General features: G+C 41.4%; 1 protein-coding gene across 6 annotated transcripts in view; it reads right to left on the bottom strand.

Annotated features, from left to right (window-relative positions):
• LOC132395483 (uncharacterized) overlaps positions 1-19,993 on the bottom strand; it is a 221,060-nt gene that overhangs the window by 12,876 nt on the left and 188,191 nt on the right. For 3 of the 6 annotated variants that reach the window (XR_009512625.1, XR_009512624.1, XR_009512627.1), the window contains exon 2: positions 9,327-11,676. The gene's annotated coding sequence lies outside the window, so the exon portion shown is untranslated. Of the gene's footprint in view, positions 1-9,326; positions 11,677-16,084; positions 16,214-19,993 lie in introns of all 6 variants that reach the window. The other 3 variants (XR_009512626.1, XR_009512629.1, XR_009512628.1) reach the window with 2 other exon arrangements.

The raw sequence follows: 19,993 nt of genomic DNA, 5'->3' as shown, positions 1-19,993 counted from the left end.
TTTCAGAGCACTACCAGGTACTCCATTGGGGCCTGCGGCCTTGCAAGAGTTTTCTTGTACAGACCTGGGTTGCCAGACTTGAATACCACAGATCTAGCCCTCAGCAGACTCCAAACCTCTGGGTTCATCCGTGGCTTCTGATTTGGGTGTGTACAGTAAGTTCTTGTAGGCACAGACTCGTCCACATGTTTTTTTAATGAAGTCAATGACAGCTGTGGTGTACTCATTCAAGACTCGAAGAATAATCCCTGAATACAGTCCAGTCAACCGATGCAAAGTGGTGCTGTAAGCTCTCCTGCATTTCCCTTGTCCATACCGTTTTGGTCCTCACTACTGGTGCTGCAGTCGTCAGTCTCTGCCTATACTCAGGGAGTAGAAGTACAGCCACGTGATCAGACTTTACAAAGTGTGGTGTGGGATAGCACTGTAAGAGCTCTTGATGGTGGTGTAAAAGTTGTCCAGTATGTTGCTTCCTCTGTTCCTACAAGTGACATGTTGTAATAGTTCTTTAACTTCATACTGGCCTGGTTAAAATCCACTAAGATGATGGGGAAGGTGCCTGGATGTGTTGTTTCATGTCTGTTGATCCCATCGCTCAGTTCATCTAGACCCTGATTGACATTGGCTTGAGGTGGGATATACACCACTACCAAAATGATTGCTGAAATCTCCCATGGAGATAAAAAGGATCATGAGGTGTTCCAGGTCTGGTGAACAGGATTGGGACCAAACCACAACGTTTCTGCACAACAAGGAATTGATCGTGAAGTGTACTCCACAAACTCTGCATTTGAAGTACTCAGTAGTTCCATTTTCCATGATGGCGGTGTATTGTGAACCCATCAAGCTGTATAGCTGCGTCCAGAATAGAGGAAGTTAACCTAGATTTTGTGAAACAATAAACGCAACTGGTCCTAATATCTCTCTGGTACACCACACTAGCTCTTCAATTTTATTGACCAGAGACTCTCCGTTTGCCAGCAAGATGGTCAGCATTGGGAGTTGGAAGCCATGCTTTCTTAAATAAACTTTTAAACCAGTACAACAACTTCTCTTCCACTGTCTTAAAGGGGAATTACGCCTGCAACCAGAGTCTGTTCTAGTTCTGTCGACTTTAAATAGCGATTGATGTTTTAATCATGTAAAACATTGTTACTAATTGTAGAGATCGTAGATGTAGATGTAGTTGTGGTTCTCAGCAGGAGCAGACGGAAACAGGAGTATTTGATAGCTTCCATCAGAGGTTCTCCCATATCACCTTTCATGATGGTACCCCAGAAGTATCCGATAGGCTAATATGAAAGGGGTGATGGTAGAGGCAGATACAATACGGACATTCTTGATCCCTTATTAGGAAGAGCGAGAGCTTGTGGTATGTTGAAAACCAGATGAACGAGTGGTGTTTGGTGTAGTGGGTACTAGAGGTCTATGTCTTTATTGATGCTTTGCTACACACTTGAGTGCTTGCTGGGGGAGTTGGGGGCTGTTGTCATTGTCTTGATGCTGCTTGTGCATGGGAGGTGGGGTTGGGAGGGGAACATCGGGGTTCTAACATTTAACTGTCGTTCATTCTTTGGGGCACTCCCCTGTTTTCATGGATGTTTGTGAAGAAAAAAGATTTCAGGATGTATGTTGTATACATTTCTCTGACATTAAATGTACCTTTGAAACCTATTTGTTTTCAGATGTAATCTGTCTCCTCCTGTCGATTACAGGCATGATGTAGAAACTAAAGCAAGTGTCATGACATCCAATCCAACCATCATCAAAGACAGATGATTGTCAATTTGGATTTACTAATCAACTAAAAATAAAGATAAAGATAAATATGTATGAGAGAATAGGAGAAAAAGAGAGCTGTGAAGTGGAAACAAGTGCATACTGCTGCCAATCTCTTGAGTTTTAGTTGTTTTTCTTTCCTAATTTCCCTCTTCTTTTTGCTTTTTGCCTTTTTTTCATAAAAGCAAAAATCCTCTTTGGATTTCTTTCAGTTAGTGAAAACAGGTATTAATGTAGGTCTATCATAAAAGTGAAGTGGCGTAAAGCGAACTTTTGAAAAACGGGGGAATACCTATATAATTAATCTCATGGGATTATTTTACAGTAATTTTAAGGAGGAAATACCCGGGGTATTTCAAAGTACCCAAAGGAGAAATATGTCAATTATCTCAGCTATTTTCATTTTGTTTCAAAGCTCATTTCAGAGCCAAGAAAGTTACATAAATGCAGTTTTCATTAGTTACATTTGTAACACTTATTTTAGGATTATTAATCTGTCCTACTCAGTAGTGTGATCTCAGAGTTGCTGCAGTGAAGCAATGCTCATAATTAAAATGTGTTAACTTAGAATAAAAATATGTTTATTTAGAGGTAGATAACTAAGTGTGATCCATGACATTTGAGTACCGCTATGATGGGAATTTCCCAGGAAACATGAAAGAGGTGATAGGCAGCTGGAAGAGGAGGCAGATAGAAAGTGGGATTGGGGAAGGGAGAGGGAGGGAATTTCCTGAAGTTGGAGAATTCAATGTCATACCAAGGGGCTGGAGACTACCCAGACGGTATATGTGGTGTTGCTCCTCCAACCTCAGTTTGGCCTCATTATGACAGTAGAGGAGGTCATGTATGGACGTATCTGAATGAGAATGTGAAGCAGAGTTGAAGTGGGTGGCAACTGGGAGATCCCGTCTGTTGTGGTGGATGGAGCGGAGAAACTCGACAAAGCGATCCCCCAATCTGCAATGGGCCTTGCCGATGTAGAGGAGGCCACACCGGGAGCACCAGATGCAATAGATTACCCCAACAGACTCACAAGTGAAGTGTTGCCTCACCTGGAAGGACTGTTTGGTGCCCTGAATGGTGGTAAGAGAGGAGGTGTAGGTACCTATCACGTCTCTCATGATTCTGCCGTTTTCTACTACCCATAGTGCTTTCCCCTTACATTCCTTCTTCATCTCTCCTGCCTATCCCCTCCCTGCTTCCCCTCCCCCACCCTTTGATCTTTCCTCTGATTGGTTTTTCACCTGGCACCTTCCACCCTCCTCCCACCTTCTTTATAGGGCCCCTGCCCCCTCCTTCTTCAGTCTTGATGAAGGGTCTCAGCCAGAAACGTTGACTGCTCATTTCAACAGATGCTGCCCAATCTGCTGAGTTCATCCAGCTTGTTTGTGCATGTTGATTTGACCACAGCATCTGCAGTGTACTTTATGGTTTCCATCAAGACCTGCAGCAATAAGAACCCTGGTGTTACAACCCCTAGTCACCAGATTGTTGGTTTTGCCTGTGTGGTAATTAATGCTTCCTGACCACTTAGGGGTGTGTGTTCTAAGTTTTGCTCCAGTTTCAAGGTTTACCTATGAAACTCCATCTCTCTGTGTCAAGGCTTCATTTCAAGATCCCTCCTGTTTGCTGTTCAACATTCATGTCTGCGTTAGCATCCTAACTCAGTCTTCGTGCCTGTGTCCTGCACTTGGGTTGGCTTTATTCACTCATTGCAACAACAATCCCATGGATTCTGGTTTTGTGCTGAAGGCGGAGTTCATGTAGGGTAAGAACTTCAGGTAGGTTTGCTTTTGGTATGCTGGCCTTTATAAATCAGAGCATTGAGTATAGGAGTTGGGATGTAATGTTAGAATTGTACAAGGTATTGGTAAGGCCGAATTTGGAGTATTGTGTACCGTTCTGGTCACCGAATTATAGGAAAGATGTCAACAAAATAGAGAGAGTACAGAAAAGATGTATTAGAATGTTACCTGGATTTCAGCACCTAAGTTACAGAGAAAGGTTGAACAAGTTAGGCCTTTATTCTTTGGAGCGTAGAAGGTTGAGGGGGGACTTGATAGGGGTATTTAAAATTATGAGGGGAATAGATAGAGTTGACGTGGATAGGCTTTTTCCATTGAGAGTAGGGGAGATTCAAACAAGAGGACATGAGTTGAGAGTTAGGGGGCAAAAGTTTAAGAGTAACGTGAGGGGGAATTTCTTTACTCAGATAGTGGTAGCTGTGTGGAAAGAGCTTCCAGTAGAAGTGGTAGAGGCAGGTTTGGTATTGTCATTTAAAATAAAATTGGATAGGTATATGGACAGGAAAGGGACGGAGGGTTATGGGCTGAGTGCGGGTCAGTGGGACTAGGTGTGACTAAGCATTCGGCATGGAATAGAAGGGTGGAGATGGCCTTTTTCTGTGCTGTAATTGTTATATGGTTATATAGGTGAGGGCTCTTTTGGACTCAGGGGCGGGGGTAATTTTCTGGATTTAGAAAACACCTGTTGATTTGACATAGCCCCGCGAGAGTTAAGCTTGCCTTTGTTCACAACCGTCTTGGATGGTGGACTGCTAGGTTTTGGGTGGATCCAGCAATGGACTGTGGAATTGCAGATCAGGGTAGGGGATCATGTGGAAGACATTAGATTCTACATTACTGACTATCCACTCATAACCTTGATCATCAGATACCTTTGGCTGCCCCAGCATAACCCATACGTAGACTGGTGCAGTCATTGTGAGAGGCTTTGTTTATGGCATGGTGTTCCAACACCCATACTTTCTCATGACCAATGATCTATATCAGGGCAGGCTTCGGTGTAAGGGAACCTGAGACCTTCTGGAGACCTAGTCTAGTCCGCAAGAGTGGACAAGCTGGTTCTGGCCAATAGGACAGTGCAAGTCCCAACATGGTCTAGTCGCAAGCCCACAGGAAGTAGAGAGAGGGAATTTCTAGGTCAGGTAAAGACCAAGGAGATGCCCAAGCAGACTGGAGAACTTGCTACTAACCTGCAGGGGCCCCAGGGCCTCAAGGAAGGCAAAGATTCCTTTATGCCGATCCTTGAAGCCTATTCCCGGGGATGCAAAAGCCCTCTGCAACACCTCGCTGCCATTGTTTATGGATACAGACAGGGAGTCGGACTCTGATTAGGCCACTGTTTCCATAAATGAACTTTGGGATATCAGAGAGAGGACTTTGACACCCACCAAATCACCTCTGTCATCAAAGAAGTCTCAGTAGTCATACTCAAAAAGAAGATCCAGAGGAGATAGCAACACCTAAACAGCTCGAAATCTCCTCCGTTTACAAGGACTTCAAGGAGGTTTTCAGCAAGGGAAAGATTTTGACTCTTCCACTGCACCGACCCTATGACTGTGCTATAAACCTGGTGCCCGTTACTTGTTCTCTGTGGGCTCGTTTGTATGAGCTCTCAAGTCCAGAGAGAAGCACCAAAGAGGAGTATATTAAGGAGGCTCTTGGAATGGGCTTCATCTGGCCATCAACTTCACCTGCCGGCACAGGTTTCTTCTCCATACAAAAGAAAAATGGGAGCCAGTGGCTGTGCATTGATTACAGGGGTTTAAACTGCATAATGGCCAACAGTTGCTACCCCCTTCCTCTTATGAATACAGCTTTCAAGATATTCCAAGGGATGATGATAATCACAAAATTATACTTCTGAAGTATTTATAGTCTGGTCAGTATCAGGGAGGGTGATGAGTGGAAGATGGTATTCAATACACTGACAGGACAATACAGGTACCAGGTTATGCCCTTTGATCTTGTCAACACCCCAGCTGTTTTGCAAACCTTTATAAATGACATGCTCTGGAATACTCTCCATAAGTATGCCTTCAACTACTTGAATGTTAGCTTAATCTCCTCTAAGTCCATGGAGGAGGACGTCACTCACATCAGGGACATTTCAAAGAGGCTATGAAGCCATGGAATTTATGTCGTTGGAAAAGTCCAAATATGATGAGATGACTGTTTCATTTTTGGGTTTCATCATCTCTAATGGTAACCTCGAGATGCAGCCTACCAAGACCCAGGCTATCAGAGACTGGGCACCATCATCGAATATCAAATGCGTCCAACTATTCCTGGGGTTTGTTAACTTCTATTGGAAGTTCCTTAGGAACTTCAGCTGATTGGCAGCTCTCCTGACAGCCCTAGCTAAGAAATCCACAGGCCCTTCTGTCTGGATTACTGAGGCGAAGGCTGCTTTGGCAGAGCTTAAAAAGTGGTTTACTACAACATCCATTTTGGTTATTCCTAGCCACACCTTCCCTTCATTGTGGAGATGGACACTTCAGACATCAGAGTAGGTGCCATTTTGTCTCAATGATCACCTCTGGATGGGAAACTGTGCCTGTATGCATTCTTCTCCAGACAGCTATCCCTGGCAGAGAGGAGCTATGACATCAGGAATTGGGAGCTTCTTGTGGTTAAGTTAGCTTTGGAGGAATTGCACTAGCTGGAAGGAGCCAAGAAAACTTTCAAGAGGCTGAATTCTAGGCAGGCCAGGTGGTCTTTGTTTTTTTAACTTGTTTAACTTCATCCTGAGCTATTGACCAGGGTCTAAGAATCAGAAGCCAAATACCTTGTCCCATCAGTTTGACGAACCAGAACGAGAGGAGCAGTCTACCATCTTTTTGCCCTACGCCAAGATGGTTGCGCTAATATTTGCATAATTGATGCTCTTGTTTGCAGGGTCCTAGTGCAAGGGGAAATTCCTAAGAATGGTCTTCCGGGTTGGCTGTTTGCCCCAAGTTCTGTCCAGTCCCAGATACTCCAATGGGGACATTGATTGAGAATGACCACACATCCAGTGACTTCTAGGCCCTTGAGTTTATTAAGAGGAGGTATTGGTGGCCCACTATGAAGAAGGAAGTTCAGCAGTATGTGCAGGTGTGAGAGGTGTCTCCATAAGAAGGAGTCCTCTACCCAACCTCAAGGGCTTCTGCACACCCTACCTGTCCCAGATAGACCTTGAGCATATGTCTTCTTGGGCTTTGTCACGAGTCTTCCTCCTTCCAAGGGGAAGACCATTATCATGGAAGTTGCTAATCCATTTTTTGAATGCCTGCAAGTTCATTGCCTTGGAGAAGCTGCTGTCTGTGGTGGAGATGGCTGAAGCTGTCCTGGACCAGTTCTTCAGTATCGTGGTCCATAATTCACAACACATTTCTGGAGGGCCTTCTGTAAACTGATAGAGACAACAGCAAGCCTTTCTTTTGGGTTTCATCCACAGCCCAATGGACAGATGGAGTGGACTAACTAGGATTTAGAATGTACCTTGAGATGCCTGGCCTCGGAACGACCTGGTGAGTGGAGTGACCATTTGATGTGGGTACCTTACTGCATTCGGCACATGAGATATCACCATCCAAGTGCAGTTTGGTTATCCTCTGTCTCTCTTTCCAGAGCAAGAAGCCAAGGTTGGGCTTCCTGTTGCTGAAGATCTCAGCCAACACTGGAAGCAAAAATGGATTAGGACAAAAGAGATTTTGCTGCCCTTGACCTGGAATGCGGAGGCCGAGCAAAACTGAGAGAGAAGACTTGGACTTGCTTTGCAGCCTGGGCAATAGGTCTGGCTGTCCACTCATGATTTGCCTCTCCAAGTGGAACCTAGAACATTGATACCCGATTTCATTGAACCCTTTGAAATGCTGAGGGGAGTAAAGCTGGTGGATTACAGCTTGGAGCTCTCCAAGATCCTAAAGATCAATTCCACCTTACAGATTTCTAAATTAAAACCTGTCTGCATCAGCTCCTTAGCCCCACCACTATCAGCCCTGTTGCCACCCCAGGTCTTTTGAGGGCAATCAGGTCTTCATGGTGAAAAGACATTTGGACTCACGTACAGTCCCAGGGGTTTGGTAATACTTCTTGGACTGGGAAGGATTCAGACTGAAGGAGAGGTGTTGGGTGCTGGAAAGAGACATCTTGGATCCAGCTCTCAGCCATGATTACTATCATTGCCTCTCCCAGCAGCTAGGACCACCTATTAATTATAGGCTTGGCAGTGATTCAGCCCAGCATTTGTTTTTTGCTTCAGTTCTTGATCCAATTTAAAATTCTATCTTGATCCTAGCCTTGGATACTCAGGCATTTGGTTCTAAGCCATTCTCTTCCTTTTTTTCCATCTTTTTATTGATTAAAAAAAAGTGTGTATACAAACAAGAGGAGAATATCTCTGGTATATATGTCAACAGCAGTGCATACAGAAGGTCAGGCTACTGTCAGTCAATGATTGGAACAATTTTAATGGAGCATGTGAAAGGCCCTGCTCCGATGAAAGCTACAATTACTACTAAGCAATGTAGTGGTTTAATTATTGAAATACATATGTTTCTTAAGTGTTTTATATGCATAGCAAGGTAAAATATATACTATATACTAAGACAAACGTTTGACTAACTGACGCTAAATAATACCGGATGTGTCTGTTCCAACTTCAAATCCGACTTAAAGACGGACTCAGGAACCGAATTCGTTCATAACCCAGGGACTGCCTGTACCTTTAAATCATCTCTAGATTACTTATAGTACTTAACACAATGTAAATTATTGTTATACTGTATTGTTTAGGGAATGATGACAAGAAAAAATAGTCTGTACATGCTCAAACAAAGAGTGCTGGAGAGAGAACTTCTGGGTTTTCCTGATCCGCGGTTAGTTGAATCTGCGCACGCGGAACCCGCGGAAAAGGAGGGCAAACTGTACAATCAGATACTATGTTTACATATGGCAAGTGATTGCATAGATTAAGCCTTAAGAAGAATGAAAGAAGAACTAAAATATCCTTCCTAGGTTTGACAGGCTGGATGCAGGGAGGCTACTTCCACTGGCTGATGACTCAAGGAACAATCGTAGAATAATGAGTGGGCTATTTAGGACTAAAATGAGGAGAAATTTGTTCACTTGTTGATTGTTTGCCAAAGGCCTGTGGAACCTCATTCACCAACTTCAGTCAGAAGAATATTAGTGGATAAGGAGTGAGAATGGAGCTGAGGAAGAAGAGTAACCATGATGAGCAGTGGCTCTGGTTTGGAGGGTCAAACAATTTCCGGATCTTTAGTTTTGTTTTTGTGCTTTCTTGACATTCTAAGCCATTTGCATTACTGAATTTTCCATCATCTACATCAATCATACTTTCAACCTTTATCAGGTACTTACTTGGATCACCAAGAACTGGCATTTCCTTTGGTCACTTCTATTTGAATTGACCAGGAATTGAATTACCAACAGCTATGCAGTAGTGCTGTCTAGATATATGGACAAAATGTAAAATAGAAATACCTTGATGTGTGTTAAAATACCTTGAACTACAGAGATTTCAGTTACCTTAAGATTGTAGCTGACACTAGGATAGTCTTCCCTTTCTCTCTGTCAGTTGCCTGCCCAAGAAGTTAATCCATGAATTGTTCCAAAGACTGATAGAGGAATTCTTTCCTGAATGCATTGTTGTAGTGGCTGAGAGTTATGATTAAGATAAAAGCATCCACTGACAAGGAGCCATAAACAATAGATATTGTATATTTCTCTTTAACTTACATCTGTTTTCCACTGCCCATTTACTGCTGCTGTGTACATATGCTTCACCATTCTTCTCCTTTCCTGGCAGTATCTGAACCAGATGTTTGATAGAAATTTTAATATAACAAATCCATAATTTTGAATTACATTCCAGCTGTATAACTACTGTTTGCAGTTTAACTAAAATAATGTTGCATTGATATGAAATGACATTTTTTATATATGATAAAACCATATTAAGGTTTATTGCCACAATAAAAGTACCTAGTTCAGAAGGTGCAAATGAACATATGGTTGACTGACTAACTGGGAACAGACATTAGGTCTGGCAAGGTGTGAGGAGTGGTGAGTCCCAACTTGTTACGATCTATGAAAATACCTCAGATAAAAGGTCGGAAGGCAAGCTTTCTATATTTTCTCTTGATGTGCCAAGTAAATTGTGAAGAAAACAAGTGGACTTATTAAGAAATAATGGTTTAGTAAACTAACATTTGGTGAATAGTGTACATCATGGGACAATATGAAATTGTCCATTTCGATGGATAGGCTTTTTCCATTGAGAGTAGGGGAGATTCAAACAAGAGGACATGATCTGAGAGTTTGGGGGCACAAGTTTAAGGGTAACATGAGGGGGAATTTCTTTACTCAGAGAGTGTTAGCTGATTGGAATGAGCTTCCAGTAGAAGTGGTAGAGGCAGGTTCGGTATTGTCATTTAAAGCAAAATTGGATCGGTATATGGACAGGAAAGGAATGGAGGGTTATGGGCTGAGTGCAGGTTGGTAGGACTAGGTGAGAGTAAGTGTACAGCATGGACTAGAAGCACCAAGATGGCCTGTTTCCGTGCTGTAATTGTTATATGGTTATATAGATAGGAAAAAGATAAAAGGATACAGTAATATCTAAATGATAAAAGATTCTCCAAGATGTAAAAGGATCTGAATTTTACAGTGGATAATTTATGACTGACTATAGCAAGAAAGAAAGTAATTAAGTAGGAAACGTAACAGGATCTTGGTAAGTATATCCTGTTGACTTTTATACTAAATTAGGAAGGATATGCCTCAGGTCTGTGGGGCATTGATGAGATCACATCTGAGAAATCGTGTAGAACATTGTTCTCCATATTTGAGGAAGGACGTTAATGAATCTGAAGAAGGGGAGGGGGTACATTGTCTCATGGGGAAGGATTGATGAGGCAATGCTTGTATATTCATTGAAATTCAGATGGGTGGGAGGGGACAAGATTGAAATATAAGATTCAGTCCCTTATCAAAAGGATGCTTTCTCTTGTGAGAATATCTAGAATAGGCATTTAAAAGTAGGGCAGGGATGCATAGCTCTATTTTCTTTGAAAGGACATTGCGCCTTTGAATTTTTCTTTCTTAAAAGACTGTGAAAGCAGAGTCTGGCTCTTTTTAATACAGAGATAGATACATCCTTGATAAGCAGGGTAGTGAATGATTGCCGTGAATGGCAAAAATGGGTGATCAAAAGAGTGATGAGCTTAATCAAACACAGTATGAACTAAAGTGTTGAGTGATGTACTCCTGAATCAAGCTTATTTATTTAAACATTCATGTTAATGATTCACAGTGAAGATTTGGACAATGCAATCTTCGAAAGCATTGTGTGAAGGCAGTCCATTATCTGTACTGGGAGCTTGCAGAGATTATGTTCATTTGAAGCCAATCAAAAGAACATGACAATGTATGCTGGATGAATTCCTCCATTGGTAACTATTAGATCACAAGTCCATAAGACATAGGAGCAGAATTAAGCCATTCAGTCATGGTTGATCCTTTCTTCCCCTTCTCAACCCCATTCTCAAGCCTTCTCCCCTTTGATGCCTTGTCCAATCAAGAAACGATCAATCTCTGCCTTAAATATATCCAATGATTAGGAACTAATGCAGTTTTATAGTGCTGTAGTAGTATTGATGGTGTGTTAATTTGTTTGGGTTTAATTTAATTAAATAATTAATTACTCATGCGGCCCTCAGGCTCGCCCAGCTCGTGTTTGTCTAGGGTAAACAGCCTTTGTCCCCGCCAAACTGGGGAATCACGTTTGTATGGATGCTGTGTAATGTACCACCCAGTTACAAACCCACAACACAAAATATCAGACAGTACATCATATGCAATTAAATGATTGAAATTTATGAATCTTAATCTGAATATAGGGTTAGTAATGAAAATATAAAAAGGGCCCAATTCAAGGAAAGTCGAAAGTTCACATTGGAGCTCACTCAGTAGTCATTCTTCCACCGTTGGTCTCCTCCGAGTGTCGCCAACCTTTGGACCCTCAGATCTCAGTCCACTCCGTCCGGTGGTCTACCAGCTCTCTCTACACGTGTCTTCCCTCTTCATCCTGCTCAAGAATGACCATGATAAAACATCCTTCCAGATATGCAAGAAAAAGCAATAATCTCTGATTGGCTAACATGCATACCACAGTCCTGTTAATTCCAGCCATAAAACAAACATTGCTGCTACAGAGAAACCATTAGCTCAGCAGTGAACATTATAGAGAAGCCGTTATATTAGCCTTAGCAGTGAAACATTACAAAGAAGCCATTATTTTAACAGTGAATCCTTACAGCACATTACACTAATATATACCATTTTAAACATTTCCATGAAACTTCAGCGAATTGTGACAGCCGCTTAATTGGGCCAGAATGTACTGGTCCCAATGTGTCCCAATTAAATATAATCCACTGGATATCTTTACACCTTTAGCATTAATAGATTAAAATTTTGTAATTCCTTTTACAACCGCAGTTCTGCAACTGAGGCTGACCTGTACAACTCGGACAAATTGGCGGATATTGCAGGAGCTAAGAGTTTGGGACGTGCCATGAAAAATAAAGGGAAATTATTAATGCAATGTTTTGGATCTATTTCTTTTACTGCTATGACTCTTCTTAGCACTAATTATGGACTGATAACATGCATTGATGTGTTGCTCTCTCTGCATATACACGTTAACTTTTCTGATTGCCTGCCTTTATTGATTGGATAGGCAGCTGTGCAGACATAGCAAATTGGCAACAAGTACAAAGCTGAATGTCAGCAGATATCACCAACTGCACCAACAGTTATGAGATGACAGAATTGGATGAAGGAGAGAGGCATTATGGAGAAGGCAGTCATAGATGCTGGAAAATGACGTGTGAATAGAAACGCATAGTACTCCATGAGAGATGCACAACTAGTAAAGCTAAAGTAAAAATAATGCGACAATGGCCTTATTTGGAAATGTTGACGAACTTGATAGTGCTAATGAGGACTGGGAATTGTATATCAAGAGGGTTAAATTGTATTGTAATGCTAATGAAATGGATGAAGTAAAGAAAGTCTTCACACTTCTTATCTTAATGTGTGCTAGAATATACAATATCTTACCCAACATAGTAACTCCCAAAAAGCCAGCAAGCAAAATGTTCAACAAAATTGTTGCAATTTTGCAAAATCATGTAAACCCAAAACCACTAGTAATAGCTGAGAGATTTAGATTTCACAAAAGGAATGAATCAAAGGATGAAAGCATTTCTGAATACATCACAGAACTGTGCATACACTTCCAATACTGTCAGTTTACAGATGGACTTTCTGATACGTAAAGGGATAGGCTTGTATGTGGCATGCATAGTCAAAGCATCAAAAGAAGCTATTGTCCAAGAGACACCTAACCTTAGAATGAGCATTGACCATTGCAATATCATTGAAGACTGCAGCAAAGAACGCCTCAGATCTACAGAAAATGAGTTTAGTATGTGAAATGAATGAAATGTCCCTGAATGGTGCAAAAATTTAATTAACATGGCATATCCTCCCACGAAAAGTTTGCAGAAAGTGTCACAGACAAGGCCACATAGAGAGAGTGTGCAAGTCAGACAAAAGGTACAACCAAAGAGAAAAACCACATGGAGTGGAAATGTCAGCTGGTTCAGATGTGACCCAAGTGCGGAGTGAGAGACACTGATGCGGGCCAATAGTTCACAGACTTTAATATGAACAGTGTTAAAGGGAAAGGAAAACAATAAATGCTAGGCCAATCAGGGCTGTTAACTAAAACTCTCAAATGGAAAACAAAGCCTACACTGTGGCTGAAAAGAACAACTAAATATAAAATGAATATCATTAGTCTTCAGAGTCAGTTGACTCGACAGTCCAATTTCTCAGGCAAGGCCGAATGCCAACAGGCAGCGAAGTGCTGCTGTGTCCAAGTCTCAATAAACACTATGACGGAATGAATGGAGTTGAATACTATCACAATGAAATAATTAGCTGACACGTGTATATTCATGAGCGCAAGTATCATATCTGCTGTGCTGCCGAATCAATGGTTGTGACAGCAAAGTTTCAGACACAAAACTAAACAAGCGAATAAAGTGACCGAATATGAAACAGAATCAGACAACACTGAGGCAGACAAAGGTGAGTTGTCATGCATATTATTAATATGATATTAATATGAGTTGTCACTTAATGAAGCAGATCGCAAAATCATATGGATTAAAACAGATGTGTCTGGTGTAAAACTGAAAATGGAGCTGGATGCAAGGTTAGCTTGTCTGTAATTTTAGAGGCTGACTACAACAAACTGTTTTTTTTAGAAAAGACCTGCTGAAGACCTACTCAGGTGGAAAGGTGTTTCCCAAAGGCAAACTGAAAGTGAAGGTGACATACAGAGGCCAAACACAGCAGTTAGAGCTTTATGTGTTTAAAAGCAAAGGGCCAGCAGTTTTCTGATGCAAATGGTTGAGATAAATCCAACCTGACTGAAACTCAAAGCTCTCAATATGTCATCAACAGGCAACTGTAGTCCAAACAGTAGCACTAACCAGAGACAGTCACAGTTGCTTAATGCTAATGAGAACATGTTTGAGAAGGAGATTGGTAAACTCAAAGGCGTGAAAGTCAGAAATGAACTGGATGAAACAGCAATACCAAGATTCTATGAAGCACGTCCAGTGCCTTACGCACTGCCTACTAACTGCAGAGCTTGGAGGAATCTGGCATTCTCTCCAAGGTTGAGTGGAGTGATTTGGGCCATGCCCATTGTCCCAATGATCAAGAAAGGGAAGGCCAGAGCTGTCCTCATATGTGCACCAGCACTATGCTGCATACTGTGCAGAATACCCTGCCATGAATAGAAAACATCTTTACATCTTTGGCAGGCGGGGAGAAGTTTTCCAAGATCGACTTGTCACAAGACTATTGGCAAATAGAGAGAGAGGGGTCAAGCAGGAAGTTCCTCACAATCAACACTCACAAGGGTCTTTTCCAGTATAATTGTCTCATCTTTTGTGTTGCATCAGGTCCAGCAATTTGACAAAGAGCAATGGACAAAATGCTCCAAGATATCCCAGGAGCAAAACATTAACTGTATGACATCATCATGAGTGGCAAATATGATGACAAGTGTCTCAAAAAATGTGTAAAGTATGCTCTGCACACAATGAGAGAGAAATGTGAGTTTTTCAAGAATGAAAGAATGCTACAGGCATCCAAACCAGAAAATGTGTCACAACTCAGGTCATGTTTGGGCCTTGTAAACTACTACTGCTGGTTTCTCTCAAACATTGCTATAGTGTTGCACCCACTGAATGCACTGTTGCAGACAGGAGCAAGGTGGGAATGGTCAGAAACATGTGAAAGATTTCAAGGAAACAAAGAGTCCATTAATATCAGATGAACTGCTCAACTATTATGACTCATCTCTGCCCATCAGACTAGTGTGCAATGTGTCCCTTATGATATTGGCACTGTTTTATCACTCACTATGAAAGAGGGATCTGAACGCCTGATTGCATTTGGTTCAAGATCACTAACAAGAGCAGAAGCCAGCTACACGCAGATTGACTTAGGGGCCCTTAATCTAGTATGGGGAAAATAGGCTCCACCATTACCTCCACAGACAAAAGTTTATTCTATTGGCAGACCCTGTGTCCATTTTCAATGATGAGAAGGGAATGCCAGTGATGTCTGTTAACCGATTGCAATGTTGGATACTTTAGGATGCCACTAAGTTCAAAATGCACCCCTACAGGCACCATTACACCTGTGGGAGTGTTTGTCTTCACCATGGCAAAGAGTGGATATTGACTTTGCTGGACCTTTCATGGACTCCATGTTTCTGATTGCCTGAGGTCATTCCAAGGAAGTCAACCACATCAGAAAAGAATACTTTCATGGACTCCATGTTTCTGATTGACCTGAGGTCATTCCAAGGAAGTCAACCACATCAGAAAAGAATACTTCCCCTCTGAGGACTATCTTGTCCAGAAGTGGCTTACCGGAACAAATTGTGAGTGACAATGGACCACAGAATACGTCAGAAGAATTCAGACTATTCATGAAAAAAAATTGCATCAAGCATTTAAAGTCAGCTCCTCAGGCACCCAGCAATGAATGGGTTATCTGAAACTATTATCTAAACCTTTAAGAAGTCCATTAAAGCAATGAACAAGGAGGACTTTTCTCTACAGCACCTGGTGGACAACTCTCTTTTCATATATCGGAACTCTGTTCCTGCGACGACAAATCAAACTCCTCCAATGCTGTTCATGAGCGGGAATACGAGGTCTTGCATGCACTTGAAACCAGATCTTTGCATGAAAGTACAGAATAAACAGTTCTGTTATTTGCCAAATAAATCCACACGGAATTTCAAAATTGGATAGGAATTCTAACGTGTGATTACGGAGAAGACAAGTGGACACTAGTAGGACAACTACATGAACTGAACCACTGATATACAGAGAACATACATGGAAACATCACGTGGACCAGATACTGGATGTTCAGCCGAAGTGTACGCCTGAGTTGACTGCATGCAACAGAACGGACTCATTGCATCCACCGGACTTGTGATCATGTCACGAACAGCAATGTGACACCTGCAACAGAGAAAGTTGTCTTTGACAAGATACCTGCCAAACCACAGGTGCCGCTCCACAGGTCCAAAGGCACTATCCTGAAGGAAACAGAGCGCCACCCAAAAGACTGAATCTTTAGTTTAGTAAAGTTAATTATGGACTGTTATTGTAAAAGCATGTTTATTTGAGTATGGTCTGTTAAAGGGAAATTGAATGTTTTGTTACATATATAGTTTTATGTTACATTAATCTAAAAGGGGAGGAAGTGTAATGTATGGATCTATTTCTTTTAGCGTGATGACTTCCCTTAGTACTATGTATGGACTGAAAACTTACACTTGCACATTGGAGTGTTGCTCCCTCTGCAAAGTGAATATACCAGTTAACTCCCCCTCCACCTGCATGCCTTTAATTATTTGATATGTAGACACAACACACAAACTTCTGGAGGCCTCAGCAGGCCAGGCAGCATGAAAGGAAAGAGTAAGCAGTTGACATTTTGGGCCCTTCATCTCATGTTTATGTGAAATTATTAGTGAATATACACTCAGAGTGAAGACAATGACAAAAGGAAACAGCCTTATGTTTGGATTGGGTAGAGCAGGACTGTTTCATGTTTGAAATGGCAAATTAGAGAATTCAGGCAAAACAACCGAAAGCCCTTGATTTAATGTGGCAGGTAAGGTTTAGTGTAGAGAAATTGGCGGCAAATTTCTTTAGTAGGAAGAAAGGATAACATTCTTAAAGGGATGCAAGGACCTGTGGGTGTAGGTGCCCAGTAAGTGAAATTAGTAAGGTAGGCTGGGAAAACAAATGAGGCCTACAGAATTCCCAGCTTTATCTAGGGTTTAAAAACAGAAAAATCATGCTAAAGATTGATTAAGCTAGTAGTTTGACCTCAGCAGGAGTATTATATTCAAAATGGGTCACCTCAGAGGAGATGGTCTGCAGAAGATTTCTGAGAATGTTTCCTGGGGTGAGGGGCAGCAGTAACCAGAGCAAATTGAAGATTGATGGGTCTCTTTTCCTCAGGGAAAACTGAGGGGATATTTGACAGGAGTAAAGAAAATGTTGAGGAGTCTGTGCCAAATGGATGATGGGAAGCTGTTCCTTTTGGCGAAGGTGTTGAGAATATAAAAGGGAAGAGTTAAGGGAGACATGAAGAAAAACATTTCACACAGTTTGTGGTTATAGACTACAAATGTGGTGGAGGTAGATTGATTGTCATTTTCAAGAGGGAATTAGATAAGTATGTGATAGGAAAATATGTAAGGCTACAGAGAAGGGGATAGGGGTGGAATTACAGAGCACAATGGCTGAATAGTTTCTTTCTGTGCTCAAAATTCTATGCTGGTCCATTTATCAATTGTTGCAACAACTGGAGAGGTAGGTCCTTCAGAACTTGGTGGCTCAGTCTGTCAGGTGCTTCTAAGCCATTCTTACTTATGGACGAGGCAGAACATATAGAGCACCCTTGGTATTTCAGTGTTTCTTCAATGTGCAGTTTAATATGGATGATGTTTCAGCAGCTGAGTGAGGCAATAGGTGGTTTTCAGCAAGAGTTTTCCTTGGTGCAAAAATTCTAAATGCTGGAAATTCAAAATAAGAGAATTATTACGTTCCTTGACAGTTTAGGCAGAACCATTTTTCCAACTGAGAGCCCTTGATCAGAACTAAATAAGTGAGAAGATAATTGTTAACTGCCTTTCTTTCCACAGATGCTGGCTGACTGACCAGGTGTTGCCAGTATTTTCTGTTTTATTTTCAGGTTTTCAGCACCTGCACTTTTTAACCAAATGCATTGTCTGTGATGAGACCAAAGTTGTCCATAAGACCATAAGCGATAGGAGCAGAAGTAGGCCATTCAGCCCATTGATTCTGCTCCAATTTTAAGGTTGGTTGAGGATGATTTTAAATCGTTTAAAAGTGAATTTGAACTGCAACAAGCAAGAATTTCAGAAGATGATGGAGCTCAGCAGAGAGATCAAAGGATTACAACTTTGGAACAAAATTTATCTTTGATGTCTCAACAGCTGGATCATTATAAATTCAAAGTTACTGACCTCAAAAATCGATCTCACTAGAAGTCTGCCCAGATCAATAGCTAATCCTCTTGTTAGACACACTTTGCGTATATGGGCTCAGTTCAGGAAATGCTATGGTTTCCAGGGGTTTTCCGTTTCCAGCCCAGTTGCTCATAATCACCTTTTTTTTTACCTACTACATACGATTCAGCATTCCATGTTTGGTATAGGAAGGGCATTAGACATTTTGAAGATCTTTTCATTGATAATCGCTTCGCTTCTTTTCAGCAGCTCTCTGTTAAGTTCAATCTGCCTAACGCTAATTTTTTCAGATATCTCCAAATCCGACACTTTATTGCTCCTTTAATTCCTAACTTTCCTGAAATGCCTGCGAAAAATGCTATGGACCTATTTCTTTCCATGAATCCACTAGGTAAAGGCTTAATATCAATCATCCGAGATAAACTAGCAGCCTTACGACGGGCCCCTATGGACAAAATCAAAATGGCCTGGGAGCAGGATTTAAATATCTCCTTATCTGAGGAGAGCTGGGATTCAGTTCTCAAATCGGTTAACTCAACCTCTCTTTGTGCTCGCCACTGCCTTTTACAGTTTAAGATTAAGACATAGAGCCCATATGCCTAAATCTAAACTATCTCGATTCTACCCTAGCATTAGTCCGCTCTGTGATAAATGCAAGAGGGGTGTGGCCTTTCTCATCCATATGTACTGGTTCTGTCCTAGCTTGGAGAAATTCTGGAAAGATGTCTTCACTACTTTATCATGTATTCTGAATCAGCACCTAGAACCAAACCCCTTAATTGCTCTGTTCGGTTTTTGGGGCAAGACAGATTTATGTCTGGGTCTGACCAAATGCCGAATATTATCCTTTGCCTCTCTCCTGGCTAGACGCTTGATCCTCCTTAGATGGAGAGATGTTGCCCTGCCCACTCATGCTCAATGGCTTAACGACATCATGGCCTGCTTGGACCTCGAAAAAATTCATTATTCAGTTCTCAATTCGGATCTAAAGTTCCATAAAGTCTGGGGACCTTTTATCGAGTACTTTCATAACCTTCCTCTTGACTAGGGTTTTTTTTTCTTTTCGGTCTCTTGCTTTCAGCTCCCTTTTTTTTTCTCTGGTAGAAGGCATTATTATCCTCTGTTGCTGAGTGTATTCACAGTCTGGGAGCTTGGCTGTCCTGACTTATACTCTCTATATTGTGTTGTGGTTGGTCTGGAGTTGCTGTTGTTTTCTCTTGTGTTGTGGAGCTTGGGGAGGACACTAAGCTTACTTGTCATTAATTTAGGTGCTTTTTTGTTAAATTCTCTTCCTTTGTAGCATATTGTTATTGTATGCTTAATTTTGCACTGTTTTAATGTTCCTCATTGGGATTTGGGGTTTTTAATTTGTAAAATGTTTTGAAAAACTAATAAATTTTTTTTTTAAAAAATCGATCTCTAAGACAGAATCTATGGATAATTCCTGACGATGTCAAGAAGGGTGATCCTATTAAGTTCTTTTCTCAATTTTTATTCAATGTGTTTGGCACAGAAGTTTAGGACGCCCCTCCATTAATCGACCACGCTCATCTTACTTTGTGTCCAAAACCTTCTTCTGGATCTAAACCTAGACTAGTTATTATTTGTGTCCATTACGCTCACATCAAGGATCGTCTGATACACGGTGCTCGGCGGAAAGGCATGTTCGAATTTCAAAGTTCCAAATTTCGCTTTGTCGAAGATTTCAGCCCCAGAGTTTTGAAGGAATGAATGG

Source organism: Hypanus sabinus, chromosome 6, assembly GCF_030144855.1.
Source record: "Hypanus sabinus isolate sHypSab1 chromosome 6, sHypSab1.hap1, whole genome shotgun sequence".
NCBI lineage: Eukaryota > Metazoa > Chordata > Chondrichthyes > Myliobatiformes > Dasyatidae > Hypanus > Hypanus sabinus.
This window is presented reverse-complemented; position numbering and strand designations above follow the sequence as displayed.